This window comes from Mustela erminea, chromosome 19 (genome assembly GCF_009829155.1).
Source record: "Mustela erminea isolate mMusErm1 chromosome 19, mMusErm1.Pri, whole genome shotgun sequence".
Classification (NCBI taxonomy): Eukaryota; Metazoa; Chordata; class Mammalia; order Carnivora; family Mustelidae; genus Mustela; species Mustela erminea.
The window spans coordinates 48,040,452-48,058,852 of NC_045632.1; the positions used below are offsets into that span (position 1 = coordinate 48,040,452).

The 18,401-nt window shown below is 48.5% G+C and overlaps 1 long non-coding RNA gene across 1 annotated transcript; it reads left to right on the forward strand.

The window, feature by feature from the left end:
* Positions 1–604: 604 nt before the first annotated feature.
* Positions 605–2,527, forward strand: LOC116579206. Its single transcript, XR_004281171.1, has 3 exons — positions 605–859; positions 1,200–1,316; positions 2,180–2,527. It is a non-coding gene; the product is annotated as an uncharacterized LOC116579206 (long non-coding RNA).
* Positions 2,528–18,401: the final 15,874 nt, after the last annotated feature.

Below are 18,401 nucleotides of genomic sequence, written 5' to 3' on the forward strand. Positions count from 1 at the left end.
TTGGGACCCAGAGAGCAAATCATTTCCTTTCTCTAGACCTCACTTTCCTTATCTGAAGACGGAGCTCGGAGAACGCGAGTGGTGGAGGCGTCATGGGAGTGTTTGCAGGGGTCCCTGCCCGGACAGCATCTTGGTCGCTCAGGGCCCATTTTCCTGCAGAGCTTTGGCCTCAGACTCGTTGAGTTTCGTTCAAGTCTCGCTCTTCCAAGGGTGCCGGTGGGAGTGTGTCCCTGCCCTTCACAGGCCCTCGTGCACAGGTGGCCCATTCTGGCCCATGGTTGGATCGGTTTTTGTTTCACCTTCCACAAGCAATGTGGATCTGTGCTTGTAACAACAGTGCGCCTGTGATTACACGGTCATTCACTGTAGCTTCCCATCTCTCTCCCCTGCTGCAACACAAGCCCCCCTGCATTCTCAGCTACGCCTATCACGAGGAGACACAGGGAGGTGAGCGGCAAAGGGCGGGGCTATCTTTCCTGCTAACATGCATCACTGTCACAGCTAAGGAAGAATGAGACAAGCAGCCCCTGTCCCTGAGTCACTTCCCTGAAAGGGAAGGTCTGGGGCCCGGGGAGAGTCGCCAACCCCCTCACTAGATCCGTTCCTCCTTACTCACATGTGCCCGGTCTGACTCAGGACTGGCTTGGTTCCACCAGGAGCCCCACTCATGTCCCTACCTCCTTCTGCAAGAACATGAAACTTTTTAAACAGGTCATAGAGTCTCCACCACAAGGCTAAATTCTGTCTTGCACACAGCTGTTAACAGAGCCTCTCCCGCGTGCCCGGAGCTTTGCACACAAAGATGAAAAGCTTTGAGCCCCAGTCTGGAGCAGCGAGCCCCTGGCCACAGAGCAGGCTGGTAAGAGGGGGGGAAAAGTAGGTGCCTCAGCAGACAGGACAGAAAGGACAGGAGACTAGGAAGGGGGCGGCAGGCTTCCTGGAGCAGGAACCCGAAGGGGCCTTCCCACCTCCTAACAAATGAGGACAAACACCTCCGTGGACCTCATGAGTGGACCCAACCTAGGCAAGAAGGGTTGTTCCAGAACTTTGAGAAATATTTGTTAGCTGAGTCAGTGGCCCAGTGGCTGGCAGTCAGGCCCCTCTCTCCTCACCAGAGAGGTACAGGGGGTGAGCAACTTTGGGTTCTACGAAACCCCTAGCTTCCTTCCTCCCCACCCAATCCCCAGACTTTCCCACAGTGGGCCGCAAAGCCAAACACGAACTGAAGGAACGCCAACCAAAATCCTCTTCCGTCTTTTCTCTGCCACGGTTCTACTTCTGGACCTCACGTCCTTTCTTCCAGAGACATCTCCTAGGTATGCATTTTTTTTTAATTGTATTTATTTATTTGACTGAGAGAGAGAGCACAAGCAGAGGGAGAGGGAGAAGCAGACTCCCCGATGAGCAGGGAACCCTATGCGGGGCTCAATCCCAGGACCCTGGGATTATGACCTGAGCTGAAGGCAAGACACTTAACCGACGGAGCCACACAGGCGCCCCTCCAACGAACAGTCTCCACAACCTCCACTTTCTCCTCCCATTCCAGAGTATCCAACATAAGCAAGCATCTCTCTCTCTCCCTCTTCCTTTTTAATCCAACCATAGTACACCACAGCGCTTAAAGTGTATTGAAGAGTGGCCCCCAAAGTTCCGAACCACCCGGAACCTCAGAATGTGACCTCATTTGGAAATGGGGTCTTTACAGATGTAATCACTAAGATGAGGTCATGCTGGATGACGGTGGGCCCTAAATCCAAGGGTGGACATCCTTCTCAGAGGAGAGAGACACGCACACCGAGGAAAGCCATAGGAAGACAGAGACAGAAGCACAGTGACACAGCTACAAGTAAAAAAATGCCAAAGACTTGGGGAACCACCAGAACCTAGGAGGAGGCCAGGAAGGACCCCCGTTCCCAAGCATTCAGAGGGAGCACGGCCCTTGATCTCACGCTTCCGGACTCCCATCTCGGAGAGGAAGCATGTCTGTTATTTTAAGCCACCCAGCGCCGCCTTAGGAAACACACAGAAACCTCTTCTCACTCCCCCTCTCCAGAAGACGTAACAGTCTCACTTTTTCCCTATTCGCTGTTAAGTGTTCCCCCGTGCAGAGACCATGGCTGACTTCATCCATCTCCTGTCGATGAACATCTAGGCCATTCCCCGTCGTTTGCTTCCGCAGGTCATGCTGCAGCGGCTCTCAGGACCGGAAGCGGTGTGCTCCTGGGCAAACGCACGGGGAGAGGCAGAACTCCTGACTTGAGGAATAGGCACACTGGGTACATTTACGTTCTTGAAAGCTACTGCAAGGAGGCCCTCCAAAGAGAGCAGACACTTGACATTGGTAAAAGCAATGTGCGCAAGTGTTTCCTTGGCTCACTCGTTTGCTTTTCCTTTTCCAAACCAATGTACGTTTGTGGTCACAAGTAAAACAACACAATACAAAGATGTCGGTGTTTGGGTCTCTCTTCTTGTGAGGGCACCAGATCGGACATCTCCCTCTTACACCTCCTTCTCCGGTCTGTCTCCTCTGCAGGGTTAAAAGTGCCAACACCTTTCCTTCCACAGCGTTCCCCTTGCTCACACTAAACCCCGCGGACAAACAGAGGACGTTTGCTCACTGGTATTAATACAATCAAATAACCAGATCCACCGAACTTGTCCCCCACTTCACAGTAGGCAAGTCAGTATCATAATTGTGTTCTCCTATAGACACAGACACACCCATTCGGAGATCACCCTCCATAAATGGGATTAGAGCAGACGTGCTGAGCGCCAAGTGCTGGAGATCTGTTCAGTGCCGTCCTGAGATCTCTTTTTCTCCTCCTTTCCCTTCTCCCCACCCCCTTTCTTCTCCTGCAGCCTTACCCAAGCAACCCTGCTGGGCAGCCTTCCTTCTCCCTGAGGCTCACAGATCTGTTTTGAAATACACACCTATCCGCAGGCACGGGGCTGCTTTGCAAAAATGGGAGATTAGCACCCAGCTCCGTTCCTAATTTTTCTCACTCCAGGTTAAAGTCCCTCAGGGAAATCCTTCTAAATCTCTTAATGGCTCTGGAATATTTCCTGGCCGTGGGACTTTTGCTTTATTTCCAGCTGTCGTGGTGGTGGTGGGTCTTGTTTTGGTTTTGGCTTTTTTGGACATTATGAATAATTCCACAGTAAACATCTGGGGACATTTATCCTCTTTCTTTTTCATTCTTGCTGCTCACTCCCTGCTGGTTTCCTCGTGTGTTTTGCAACTTGCACTTTTCTCTCAAATTCAACAAGGATCCTACAGGCAGCCTGAGCAGGCTGGGTTGAAGGTATATCTCTCCAAAGAGGTAATGCTTTTGCTTCTGCCAGGTGTCCCAAAAAGACACCAGTCAGAATTAGCTTTTTTTTTTTTTTTCCTTGCAAAATACACACATTAAACTTACCATCTGAACCATTTTTAAGTGTGTAGTTCTGTAGTGTTAAGGACTTTCATACAGTTGTGCAACCAATCTCCGGGACTCTTCATCTTGTAAAACAGAAACTCTAGGTCTTTTAAACAACTCTCCATTTCCCCTTTGCCTCATCCCCTGGCAACCACCACTCACTCTACTTTCTTGTCTCTATGGACTTTCCAGCCGGGAATAGCTTTCATGTTCATTTCCTGGCCTAGACACTCTAGGATCACATGAGTTGCATAAATTGAATCCAAGATTCAAAAGAAGGCAGGAGTGTAGTCATACATTTCTCAGAAGAGGCCTTCCCCAACCAGGCCAGGTTAGAAGAGCTTCCTTCTCCTCTGCCTTTGAAGGTGAGTATATTTTTTTCTGGCCTAACTTTCACTGGAAGTTTAAACCCTCGAGGATCCCAGCTGTCTGTGGGAGTCACAGTTCTACTTCTCTGCTTCAGGTAGGTTCGAAACACTGTTCTTGTCCCTGTGGCTATTCAAACCCAAGTCCCTGCATTGTCCAGACCAGCAAAGGGCAGCCAAAGCAGCCGCACTCCCTCCCCAAAAAAGGCTCTCAACTTCTTCTAGGTCTCTTGCTCAAGGGCTATCCTATTTCCGTGCAGCTCAGCTATGCATAAAGTGTGTTGACTGTTTCCCATCCTGTTTCTGGATGTTTTATCGTTTTCCCCATTAACTATCAAATCTTCCATCTTGCTGGAAAGCAATCTCCCTTACATTTCTTTTTCTTTGTAGAGGTTATTTTAGCCTTAGCTTTGCATGGCTCCTGCCTTATTTCTCCAATGGAGCTAGAGGTCTGGCATTCACCAGGCATAGTCCCCTCTGGACATACAGGAAATGCCCCCATGAAAACCAGAAGTATGAGGGGAAAAGAGCCAGAACCCTCTGTAAGGGATGGGGGGTGGACATGCAGATGGTGCTGCCTCTGCTTCAAGGATGTTTGGGGCCCATAAAACTTGTGTTTATAACATTGGCAAGGGTCCATAGGATGGAACTGGCACTACTTTCAATGGATAAAGGGCTAACGGGACAGTCTAATGTTAATCACTTTGTCCCTTAATTCCTACACACGCACACACACACACACACACACACACACACACACAACACCAGAGTTAGGAATTCTCACCTTCATATTAAAGATGAGGAAACCAAACTGATGGTTGGGAGAAAAGGTTGGGGGGGATGGGGGAAACCGGTGAAGGGGATTAAGAGTACATTTTCTTGATGAGCACTGAGTACTGTACCGAATTGCTGAATCACCATATTGTACACCTGAAACTGACAGAACACTGTATGTTAACTATACGGGATTAAAAACAAAAAAGGGGCGCCTGGGTGGCTCAGTGGGTTAAAGTCTCTGCCTCCAGCTGAGAGCATGATCCTTGGGATCAAGCCCCAAATAGGGCTCTCTGCTCAGTGGGGAGTCTGCTTCCTCCTCTCTCTCTCTGCCCGCTTCTCTGCCTACTTGTGATGTCCATCTGTCAAATAAATAAATAAAATCTTTTAAAAAAAATAGATTTCACATGTGGAAAAAAAAAAGACAAGCTTTCATATGTAAATTCCCTTTACTATATTAAAATCTCCACCTATTAACCAAAAAAACAAAAAAAACACCCAGATGAGGAAAACAAAGCCCAGAAAGTTTGACAACGTGCCCAAGGTCACATGGTAGCACGTGGGAGAACGAGTATCAAATCTAAGTATGTTTGGCCCCAAAGCTCTTGCTGATAACTGCAGGAGGGCGGCCTGCAAGCAAAAGGAAAAGACCACGTGCCCCCACTCAGCAGCTTTCTGCAGCCAGAGGAACCTGCCTGTGCGGCCAAGAGAGGCCTGACTCAGGGGACAGAGCCCACGAGGATGTGGAGCTGAAGGGTTGACCTGAGCACCCTGACACTTCACAGTCACAGCCCAGAGGCTGCATGCATGGCCTCAGCTGGTCACGGCAGGACACTCTGGCCGGAGCTCGGGCCGCTGGGCCTAGAGAGGAGCTATTCCTCTTCACCACGGTTGGGCTGGCTTTCTGGGCTTCCTCAGAGGTTAGACAGTCTGTGGCCCTTGGCCTTTGGTCCCCCCTCATCCCTCCCTGTCTGGGCTTACGCTGGGCTAGGAGCTCAGCTTTGTCTTCCCAGCTGGGCAACCGGCTGGTCAGGGGCACCCACGAATCCAAGGCCATCAGAAGTCTCCTCACAGGTGAGGGAAGACAGCCTCTCGACCCCCTGTCACCACCCCACAGGGGCTGGTGATGGTGAGATCCCAGTTAACAAGAAATCAGCCTCTGAACCAGCATAGACACAGGGGTGGGGACAGGAGAATGGAAGAGATTATGAGCTGAATCTGAGTGACTCAGGAAACTTCTGGACCCAATAGGTGCCCCATTAGGGGCCCTTCCCCTTCCTTCTCAGCACACCCCCTCTTCTCCTGGGATCCCTCATGTCTCCCAGAATCCCCCACTTCTCCCAGCATCCCTCATCTCTCCCAGAATCCCCCACTTCTCCCAGCATCCCCCACTTCTCCCAGAATCCCCCACTTCTCCCAGCATCCCTCATCTCTCCCAGAATCCCCCACTTCTCCCAGCATCCCCTCCTCTCCCAGATCTTTCCCACATCACCTCACTTCTCCCAAATACATTCTCCCAGGTCCAATCCAGAAACAGCTATCAACAGATTCTCATGTCAGTCAGTACCAGCATTTCCATGAAGTAATGTTCTTTTCAAGTCTAACGCACAACAGATTGTAAAATGCACCCATATTTTATATCCCACTAAGAAACAGGGACAGGGAGCTGTGCTGTCAAATTATGATATGCCATTGATCCTGATTTCAGAGATGTTAAAATGTGGGGAGTGGGGGGAAATGTGTATTTTATAATCTGTGGAATATGGTAACACTAAGAGCCTTGTTGTGCCTTTGTTGTCTTGCCGGAGGGTTACAGGATAGTTCCGTGTGTACTGCCTCACTGTGAATGGCTGGTATGCAGGGAACGGTATGCCCAGAGCCATCCTAGACTCTGGGAGTCTTTCCGTTTGGAAATCACAGTCTAGTAGGTGATCTTGGAGGCAGGTCCAAAGCACATCTACAAAACAGTTAAAGGCCGGTTTCTATGGTGTCAACAATAAATACAGTAAGTGTTTGGAGAAGGGACGGACTAGAGTTGGCCAGCTGGTCAGAGGACACTTCATGCAAAGAAAAGGGGGAGACAAATTAAGCTCCAAGATGAATGGGGATAAGGAAAGACTGAGAAGGGGAAAGTGGAGATAAAGTGAACAAGGCATGGAAAGGAGGCCCGTGGCAGATTCTCTGGATGGCAAACAGAAGGTTGTTCATCTGGAGCAAAGGAGCTGCACTGGGGTGTCATGGAATCTATACTGAATAGGCAAAGTCAAGGCCAGACCACAGATCATCTTCAGAGCCAGGCAGTTCTTGATGTAACATGCAGCTGGGAGCCAGTGCAGATTCTTGAGCTGGGGAGTGACCGGATGAGCGCATGAACTTAGGGACCACTGATTTGCAAGTTGAATTGGAGGCAAAAGCTGGAGTGATGAAGAAAGACAGCCTCTAGGGCGTGTCTAATGGAGCTCATGTGCCCGGAGGGGCTCAGGGGCCGTTCTCCCTGGCAGCTTGAGCCATGCCTAGGTGGAAAGGAGTCCCAGGCCCTTTTAAGAACTGTCCCTTCAGGGCACTGGCCACCAGCCATTTGCCTGGTCTCTTCGGGGGTGCAGCTGTATAAGGAACCATCCTACTCAGGAAAACTGGTGCCATTCAGAAGCAGAGGCCGCAGGACATAGTGCTCGCATTTGTGCAGAATGTAACTATCATGTTAAGTGAGTCCTTTCTGCCTCCAGGAATCGAAGATAAGAGGTATATATGTCTTTGATAAGAGGTACATATGTCTGATACGTGTTCATTGATAAAACACTGCAGTCTTTCTGAATGGGCCCTACCTGACAATGTGTAGTAAGAACCATAAAATCGGATGAACCCCATGAAAGAGTAACTCCTCTTTACAGGGTGGGCCCTGAGAATATCAAGTCGGAAATGGCCCAGAGCAGGGCCATTGGGAGAGGGGAGAGCCAAAGAACTACCCCAGGGCCAAACAGAGGGAAGGGGTCTGAGCTGCTTAAGTGAGGCACCTACAAACCTATCAAGCTGGGGAGAAGGGCCGCTATCGAGTGCCCCTATCCTGGGAGCTAGGACCCGACAGAGGCAATGTAGTGTTATAGCAAAGATTTTGCTTCAGGGCCCATTTCCTCATCTGTAAAATGGGAATGAAATTTCAGCCAATGGCCATCTTGGTCAGTGAGGAGCTATTCTTACTACAGGTATGACAAACAGACAATAGCCGGATGTTAATATTCTCACCAGGATTGGGGGACAGGCAGAGGGCAGCATGCAGGGAGCTGTAGGGCATCCACTGGCCCCAGTGTCTGAGGCAGAGGTGGGAAATGGGAGGCCAGAGAGCCTAGTGCCAGGTCTAGGAAAGTTACCTCCAACCTGGCAGGGAGACCCAGTGGGGAAGCCAACTTGGCCCATACTTGGCCACTCTGATACTCAGCCGTCAGCAGCCCACGGCTTCTCTTCAGCTCTCCACCACAGCCGGTCCTGAGCACGCGACCCCTTCTGTGCCTCTGGAGATGCCCTGGCCATTCCCCTGACAATGTTGATCTCAGGATGGATAAATTTATCAATATGGATAAATCCCTTTTCTCCTAGGGTCAGCCAAACAAGGGTAGGCTGGTCCTCAGAAGAATGTGTCTAAGCAGCTAGAGAGGAAATGAAATTAAGGAATTAAAATGCAGCCATCTAGTAACAGGATTTCTAAGTCCTTATTCTGACAGGAATCTGGCCCCAGACTGGCTGGCAGCCTCCTCTCCCCATCTCCTCCCTTCCTCCTCATTGGTACCTATTTGCCTTGGCAAAATGCCCTCCCTTCTGGAACCTGCTTCCTCCGGCCTAGAGCAGCATCAGCCTTGTGCCTAGCTCTTGGCAGGACCAGCCTCTCTGCTTAAGCTCTTGGACAATTCAGTTGGCCCCTGAGAGTCCTCCTTTGGCCCTCAGCCCTCCCACGGGGATAATAATACCTGCCGGGCAGAGTCCCTGTGGGGACCGGTGATATAGTTGGTGGCACCAACTACAGTGAATGTTGGCTACAGGAGAGCAGGACCCCCTCTTGTTCTCTGCCCCATCTCCTGTGCTCGACCCACAGCGAATGCTCCTGGATGTTTGTTGAATTCGTAATAAACATTAACAGGAGCTTGAATATATACATACCATCTCTAGAAGGATCCACAAGAACCTAGCATCAGTGAATGTCTTTGGATAGTTGAAAATAGAGACCCAAGGAATAGGATACAGAGAAGAAACCACTTTTCACTGTAAATCAATCTGTATCTTTTTTTTTTTTTATTTTCCTGTGCACATGTATTACCTGTTTGAAATTAAAACCACAATACCATTTATGTTAGGACCAAAACAATGAAACACTTTGGTATAAATCTATCAAAATATGTAGAAGATCTATCTAAGGAAAACTATAAAACTCTGATGGAAATCAAGGAACACCTCAACAAATGACTGGAGATTCCATGTCAGGGACAGAAAGACACAGTAATTTTTAAGATGTTTGCCATCTCAATCAAATCCCACAGGGTTATTTTTGTGGATATCTAAACACTGATTCTAAAGTTCATGTAGGGAGGCAGAAGACCCAATATTGAAGAACAAGCCTGGAGGGCCAATGCTACCTGATTTCAAGACTTAGTACAAAAGTAGGCTAATCAAGACAGTGAGGTATTGGCAGAGGAAGAGACAAATAAATCAATGGAACAGAATACAAGCCCAGAAACAGACCTACCTCTGAAAGCAAACATTCCTAAGTTAGAACTTAATCTAAGAAAACCTAAAAGGTATAAAATAAAATGCTTTAAGCCCATGTATTTGCAAGCCCAGAATTTAAGATCCTGAACCAACCTCAGTTTCCTTCTCTGGGGTCAAGAGTCAAGCTTTATAGAGCTGGGTTAACGGCTAAGTTGTCACTGCAGTCGGACAGTCAGAAAGTACACTGCCTGTGTGATTTCCAGGGAAAGGGAGAGGAGTGGCCTCGCGGCCAAGAGGGGATCCAGGGCAGAGAGGAACCCTTGGCAGAGGTGTCGCTCAAGGAAGGTTTCCCAACTGTGGCTACACGCTGGAAAGTACCTGGCCCCAGCCCAGCCTCCACCGGGCCAGCTAGTCAGCCGGCCTCTGTGAATCACAGTTTCACTGGGGCCCGGGACAGCTCCTCCAAGAAGGCAGGCAGGAGGGCTACAAAGACCACAGTCAAGTGTGGTGGAGGTGGGAGGGTACCTGGAGGGCAAGACCAGGCCGAAAGGACCACCGTCCTGTCCTGGGATGTCCCCTCCCCTGTAGGATGTTGGGAAGCCCCTGATCACCTTTTTTCATCCTTAAAATAACACACCCAAGACCCACTCCCAGGGTGGCGGTGGGGAGAAAGCTTGAAGGTAGTTATTCTACCAAGCAGCAGGTGGAACGAATATTGCTGTCAGACCAGCAACAGACACGGAGCCTCAAAGGCAGCAGCAGAGACAGGGAAAAAGCTGGATTTCTAAACACATGGTTTAACTTCTCCAGTCCTCACACTCCTCGTTCTGACTAGGGGGAATAACACGCTCCTTTATCTCCCAGCTTCCGTATGAATTAGCAACCTGCCTGGCACGGAGATGTCCCTAATTGAGAGCTCCATGTGCCTTTATAAGGTATGAACGCCACCCCAGCAAACTGAGTCATTCTAGATAAACCACCATCCCAGCTGGGGCTTCCTCTGTAATCCTGCTCAGCCCTGAGGACAAAGGAAGCCACCACACTGCCACCATGAGAGAGAGAATTTATTGCCTTGCAGGTACTAGACTGGGAACTTGGGACCATCTGAATCATGTGGACAAGGTCTTGCACTCAGACAGCGAGGTTGGAAAAAAAACACTGTTGCAAAAAAGCAAAATGTACTCAGCTATGGGAAAGACTTTAAGCCCTGGAAGAGAGTTTTTAAGGGGGGGGTCCCATTTAATGGAAGAAGGGGGGCACTAAGCAACAGAGCTTGGCTCCCAATCAAAGCCAATGCTGTCTGCAGTTTTATCCTTGGACCCTGGGGACACAAGCAGGCTGGGCCTGGCTCCACAAAGCCACCAGCCGGAGGGAGGGGGGACAGTACCGGTTACCTGGCAAGCAGAGGTGGCAGCCCTGAATCCACACCTGTCAAGAGCCTGGGAACATCAGCCAGACACAGCTGGGAAGGAAGCAGGCAACGTTTTGGCAGGTGGATTTTGGAGATTTTCACTCAATATAAAGGGCTAGATAGAGCCAGACATCTAGGTTGACGTCACAGTTCTCCATCTACTTGGCAGTCTTGAACCAGTGACTTAAACCTTGGGCCTCAGTTCCCAGCTGTAAAATGGGGATGGGGAGCACCAGCTGCACAGCGTTGCAATAAGGATTTGAGACCAAGCATGTTCTGTTCTGCACTTAACATAGCGCTTGCCGGAAGTAAATGGCAGCGGCTGTTATTACCGTCAGTTAGGGGAGGTCTGGAAGCAAGCCTTCCCACCTGCCTGCCCCGTCCCGTCCTCTGACTTGGGTCCCACCTTCACATACGCCTGTTATGTGTAACTTTCTGGACTGGATCACGTCAGAGAGGCACAGAGCCTCGGAGGGCCCCCGCCAAGCCCACCGCCCCGTGCAGGAGTCTCCTCCACAGCTGGCCAAGTCTCTCCTTCCATGGCTCCAGGAGTGGGCCGTGCTCCACATGTGGATGGCTCTGATCACAAGTCCTCTAGGTGGAGCTGCAAACTGGCTTACCATGGGAGTGATTTTTCTGCCAGGGACTTTCCAGTGTCCGGAATCTACCCATCCCACAAACACTAGGATCACCCTGAGCACGGTCCCAGAAGTCCTCCAGAAAGTCTCCCTAGAACCCCACACTAAGCACCTCATGCAGAATGGCACTCCCCATGAAGACACACACACACGCACCCCAACACCTAGATCCACGAGGCACAAAGTCTAGGATGTCCGCAGACCTGACACCAACAATAGTTCACGTGCACTGCCTCACGAAATCCCTGTGAGGCATGTTCTGTTTTTTCCCCCAGTTTAAAAAATTGTGGTAAAATACACAGAACAGAAAACCTGAACCACTTCTAAGTGTCCAGTGCAGTGGTATTAAGCACATTCCCACTGCCTGCGCACCCATCACTAAGCCCCATCTCCAGAACTCTCCTCATCTTGCATAAATGAAACTCTAGACCCATGAAATAATAACCTCTCCAGTTCCTAGCAACCACCACTCTATTTTCTGTTTCCATAATCAGGACAACACAAAGCACCTCATATAAGTGGAATCATACAGGATCGTCTTTGCCTGGCTTAGTTCACTGAGCATACCATCCTCCAAGTTCATCCATGTCGGAGCCTGTATCAGAATTTCCTTCCATTTTAAGGTTGAGTAATGTTCCATTGCATGTGTTTACTACCTTTAACTTAGCCGTTCATCTGTGGATGGACACTTGAGTTGCTTCTACCTTTTGGCTGTTGTAAACAAGACTGCTTTATTATGAACAGGGGTGTACTATCTTTTCAAGACCCTGCTTTCAATTATTTTGTGTATGTACCTAGGAGTGGCATTGTTGAATCATATGATCGTTTTATTTTTAATTTCTTGAGGCACTGCCAAACTTTTTCATAGCATCTGTACCATCTAACAACCCCACCGACAGCACACAAGGGTTCCAATTTTTCTGCACCCCTGCCCAGCCTTGTAATTTTTTGTTTTTGTTTTTTAATAGTAGCAATCCTAAAACATATGCAACCTATAGGGAGAGACTTTTTTTTTTTTTTTTTTTTTTTTTAATCCCTACTTCACAGCAGAGGAAAGCAGGACTGGAGAGGCGCTGTGACCTGCTCAAGGTCCCACAGGCAGCACATTTCAGAGCTGGATTCAAGCTCAGGGTTGTCTGCAACTGTCTGGTGCTCTCGACAGCCCCTATCCCCGCAAATGCTTGCTGTCCAACTTGTCAGTAGGGTCTCCAATGTCCTCAGAGCTCCATTCAGGGCCTGGCTAGGGAGGAAAACCTCCCCACCCCCAAAACCCCAGCCCCCTGGATCTCCCAGACCCAGGCAATCCTGAAATTAGCATCCAACAAAGGCGTGACCCTGCACACAACCCACAGAGTCTTTGGCCTGGAGGCCTCTTCAGAGGGCCTCCTTCTTGGCTGGTCTGCCTAGCAACAGAGTGGGATTCAAGGCTGCCTCCGCAGCATCTAGAGGGAAGTGCAGGAGGGAAGGTGCTAGAGGGGCTGGAGGGGCACCCACGCAGCTCTAGGATTGAGGATTCCGGTTTCTTCAGTGCAGGGAGGTCCGGAACAGAGCGGCCGGAGGGAGGGGTAGGGCTGCTGAGAAGGGCCAGGACAGGCCTGCGAGGTTACTCGCAGGCATGCAGACACAGAGCCGGTGCGTCCCTGACCCTGCAGCGTCCCACCTGCACGACCCAGGGCAAGCTAGGATTCCTTCCCTCTCAGTTTCTTTATCTGCAAAATCGGGAAGACAGTCAAAGCTTGCTGAGAGCTGCCGGGACTGAATGAGCACTAGATCCACAACGCCAGGCCAAAGACTGGGCCTGACTGCGCTGGCACCACCGCTGCTTTCCCTGCTTTTGCGTGGCCCACCTTGATCCCACAGTGCCCTGCTCTCCACCAGTGGGGGATGGCAGAGCCTTAGATTAAGAGTCCACCCTCCCAGGTCACTCCTTTTAGGAGTAACGCATTTGAATGTGTTAGTGCTGGTCGGCTTCTTAGAAAAAACAAATGAATAGGGCACACCTGGCGGCTCAGTCCAAGGGGCATGCAACTCCTGATCTCACAGGGTTGTAAACTTAAGCTCCAAGTTGGGTGTAGAGATTATTTAAATAAATAAATAAAACTTTAAAAAAAAAAAAAAAGTAACAATAATACCTCCAGACAAAGACATGGTCACAAAGATGTTTGCTACTGCGTTATTTGTAACAATGATAATTTGGTAGCACCCTGAATTTCATCCAAGGGGACTAGCTGAGCTAGCATCTTACCATGAAATAGGATAGTATATGATCACTATAAAGGAAATTGGAGCTCTGTATTTATTGGCATTTATTGGCATTTCCATGGCAATAAATGTTGAGTGGGGAGAAAACACAGGTTATGAAGTAGGTCATGTATAGATGATCCCACAGAACACAGATCTGCTTGTGTGTGTATAGACTACAGGTGCTCCAATGGCTTCCTGATCACTCAATAGCATCACCTAAGAACATGTTAAAAATATAGAATCTTGGGCTCCATGCTGGGCGTGTAGCTTACTTAAGAAAGAAAGAAAGAAAGAAAGAAAGAAAGAAAGAAAGAAAGAAAGAAAGAAAGAAAGAAGGAAAGAAAGAAAGAAAGAAAGAAAAAAAAGAACTATAGCAACTTGTGCCTACCTCAGGCCTCTGGAATCAGAATTTAACAAAACGCTCAGGTGATTCCTGTGTAGGTTACAGTCTGAGAGCGATGAAGTAAGGCAGTGTCTGGAGAACTGCCCAATAAAGTATCATTAGGGGTGTTACCTTTTGGGGAGTAGGGGTGTGGGATTAAGATTTTCTTTTCTTCCTCTGCTTTTCTGAATTGTTAGTATTTTTTCTAATAAGCACATGTCATAAAAACAATAAAGCCTTTAAAATGCTTGCAAAGACATAAGATCTCTGTTGGTTAAGTGTCCAACTCTTGGTTTTGGCTCAGGTCATGATCTCACGGTGGTGGGATTGAGCCCAGCATCGGGCTTTGCACTCAGTGCATAGTCTGCTTCAGATTCTCTCCCTCTTCCTCCTGCTCACTCTCTCTCTCTAATAAATAAATAAAATCTTTAAAAAAAGGGGGGGGGTGCCTGGGTGGCTCAGTGGGTTAAAGCCTTAGCCTTCAGCTCAGGTCATGATCTCAGGGTCCTGGGATTGAGCCCCGCATCAGGCTCTCTGCTCAGTGGGGAGCCTGCTTCCCTTCCTTTCTCTCTGCCTGCCTCTCTGCCTGCTTGTGATCTCTGTCTGTCAAATGAATAAATAAAATCTTTAAGAAAAAAATAAATAAGAGACCCCTGGGTGGCTCAGTCGGTTGGGCCGCTGCCTTCGGCTTGGGTCATGAGCCCGGGGCCCTGGGATCGAGGCCCGCATGGGGCTCCCTGCTCGTCGGAGAGCCTGCTTCTGTCCCCACCTCTGCCTGCCACTCTGCCCGCTTATGCGTGCACGTGCTCTCTCTTTCTCTCTCTCTCTGACAAATAAGTAAATGAAATCTTTAACAAATAAAAAAAAAAAATAAGATCCCAAACTATAAAATTCACATAGGAGAAAACACAAGTAAAAAAACTTAGTTAACACTGGATTTGGCAATTATTTCTTAGCTAGAACACCAAAGCAAGGACCACAAAAGCAAAAATAGATAAATGGGACTACTTCAAAATTGAAAAAAACTTCTGTGCATCAAAGGACACAATCAACAGAGTGAAAAGGCAACCTATGGAAGAAAATATCCACAAATTTAAGGGTTAATATCCAGGATATATAAAAACTCCTACAATTCAACATCAGAAAGTCCAATAATCTGACTGGGGAAAAAAATACACAAAGGAGGTAAACAGATAGCTCACCAAAGATATATAAATGGCCAACAGGTATATAAAAAGATGATCGGCATCACTAGTCACTAGGGAAATGCAAATCAAAACCACAATGAACTACCTTCCCACATCCATTGAGATGATTATTATCAAAAAGGCAGACAACAAGTGTTGGTAAGGATGTGGAAAAACTGAAGTTCTCCAGGCATGGTCACTGGCCCTTCCTGGGTGGAATGCGCAGACAGAACTCTCCAGGCAGCCCCTGGGAAACTCTGGAGGCAGGTTCCCAGGCTAAATGCAGCTCAGATCCCAGAGGACATCATCTACTCGTGGGACAGGGCCCTCTCATGTTAAGTGTGTAAGACAGAGTCCACAATTCCCCTGGGGTTGCTACAGGCCTGGAGACCACCATTCTCAGACCTCCATGGAGTCTCCCAGCATTAAAGGGCCAGATTGCCCATTTCAGACAAAATGCCTCTATCAAGACCGAGTCAGGTACTGCAGCCCGACCGTACTGCCTTGGGGAGGGCGGGGTGGAGGTGAGGGGAACTTTGGCTTCCAAAGACATTTTGCAGATCCCCAGAAGAAAGAGCTATAGGAAGCCTACCTGCCTGAACTCTCAACTGAGGCAGAAGAGGGGACCCACCCACTCCAGTGGTGAGCTAGGATCAGAACCCCAGAACCCAGCACCCCAACTTCCAGGCCAGGCTCTCCCACACTGAGCCTATCCTGTGCATTTATTTAGTTGGGGTACCATTAAAGCCCCTGAGATGGGGTAGAAGGCTGGGTGCATTTCAGGCTTCCAACACCAGCCCCCAAAGCCTCCAGAACAGGCATCCCCAATCCCACTTAAATCTCCACATCCTTAAGATAAAGTACACATTCTCACTGGACTTATCAACGTCCTTCAAAATCTGGTCCCCCCGACTCCTCTCACTTCATACCCCACCCTTGCAGCCTCCTGAACTTCCCACTTTCCCCAGACTCTGCTTTCCCCCGCTTCTGCTTAAAAGCCTGTTCTTCCTTTGTAAGCAAGGAACTGTCCCGGAGCCCCCAGGCTGCTCAGTCACCGTCTCCTCTGCTCCTGTGAGATGGGCTGTGTGCCTATATCAAGAGCATGGAATCTGTCTTCTGCATCTCACCTGTTTCCAGCACCATGGCCAGCCAGCCCAGTAAATGATTATTGACCAAGAAAACAAAAGCATGTGAGTTTTCGGCCTTTTATGGCTAGTTCTGGTATTTTCCTAAAGGCTCTGGAGCATGACCTTGACCTTCCGCAGTAATGGGTCCCTATGTGTCAAATGCTTTACCCATGTTATTGCATCTAATTCTATGGCATAGGCATTAACTTCCATTTTACTGAGGAAGAAATCCATGCTTAGAGAAGTCTGATGCGGGGCGCCTGGGTAGCTCAGTGGGTTAAGCCTCTGCCTTCTGCTCAGGTCATGATCTCAGGGTCATGAGATTGAGTCCCGCATCAGTCTCTCTGCTCTGCGGGGAGCCTGCTTCCTCCTCTCTCTCCGTCTGCCTCTCTGCCTACTTGTGATCTCTTATCAAATAAATAAATAAAATCTTTAAAAAAAAAAAAAAAAGAGAGAGAAGTCTAATGACTGACTGCCCACAGTCAGGATTGGAACCCGGCCTGACCAGCCTGTGCTTACTCCACTGCACCTCATAGACGGCCTCGCAATAACTTGCCAGAGTGGGATAACAGGTGTGCCTGGGGAATTCTCCACTCTGTCCAGGGATCCCTTAAACTGCACTTTGACCCAGGAGGCTGAGAGATGGAAGGGTGACATCTTGATCAGATGGCAGAAGTCAAGAGACTGGGGAACCTTCAGAAAGAAAGAGGCTGACAGCTGACCTGCTGTCCTTCCCCAGCGCCCCAGCCGTAGTACAGATAGGGGCGGAAGTGAAAAAAGAAATCCTCTGTCAGGGGAGAAGCCTTTCACTCCAGTTATAATGGGACTGGAAAAGAAGAGTCAAGGACTCAAAAAGATGCCCTTGGGATGACCTTCTCAGTTCCGCCCAACTAGTAAAATGACCCAGAGAGACCCGCAGGCTTGAAGAGCCTACCAGGGGTGCTTTAAGTCCTGGACTTTGTGCCAAGCGTTTTACAAATCTTCTATCAGTTATTAAATTTTTATAATCTCTATTCTGCTGATGAACTAACTGAGGTACAATTATTAAGTGAGAGTTCAAGGTCAAGAGGTTATGCATACAAACCCAGGCTTGTCTGCCTTCAAAGGTCATTGTCTTAACCACCACGCAAACTGCCTCCTTCCTGAAAAATCCTCAGAGAAAACAAGTTCCTTACCCACCCCCTCATACCATCATGGTTCCGAAAATTAGGAATTAGTCACATAATAGAGTGAGTTCACCCCATGTGTATCATGAACTATAAAAATGTTCTTGCCCTATGCCCCAAGTGTTCATTCATTCTAGATGGAAAATAAACTCCAAGGAGAGGGAGGAAAAGTTTTAAAAAACTTTAAAAAAGTTATTTTCAGTATTGTCTATAAAAGCCAGATTACTAACTGCAATCACCTGGAAGCAGCCCAGCCTCCCAACTGAGGGGCGAAGGCTGCGTGCGCTGGGATGGACTGGTTAATGTGGTGGACAGCACGTACACCTTGAGTATGTATGCCCTATAGTAGGTGGGTTGTGTGCATTTAAAATAAATGTCAAGTGTAAAAGTAGAACTTATTTTAATTTCAGAATACGATCTGAATGAGGCAGGCTCACCTATGCCATTTTCTTTCCCCCCTTTTTAAAGAAATCTAAGTCAATTAGTTTTTGATAAGGTAATGCAAGCGTGTGATAACTCATTCACACAGAGTACTTAAAGATCTCAAGACCTAAAGCACTATGCAGTGAACCCACAACAATCATTTAAAAATGTGGGTTTGGGGCACCTGGGTGGCTCAGTGGGTTAAAGCCTCTGCCTTCGGCTCAGGTCATGATCCCAGGGTCCTGGGATCGAGCCCCACATTGGGCTCTCTGCCCTGCAGGGAGTCTGCTTCCCTCTCTCTCTGCCTGCCTCTCTGCCTATTTGTGATCTCTGTCTGTCAAATAAATAAATAAAATCTATAAAATAAATAAATAAATAAATAAAAATGTGGGTTTGATGATTTACAAAACCCAGAAGAGAACACGGGACAGTAACTTGCTTTATGGTTATTTGGATCTGCCTTTTTTCCCTGCAAGCCTGAAGAAACACGTAGAGAATTCACAACATTTCTGAGATATAGTGCAGAGCTGCTTGGCGGGGGTGGGGGGTGGGGGGGCTGTCTTTTTCAAT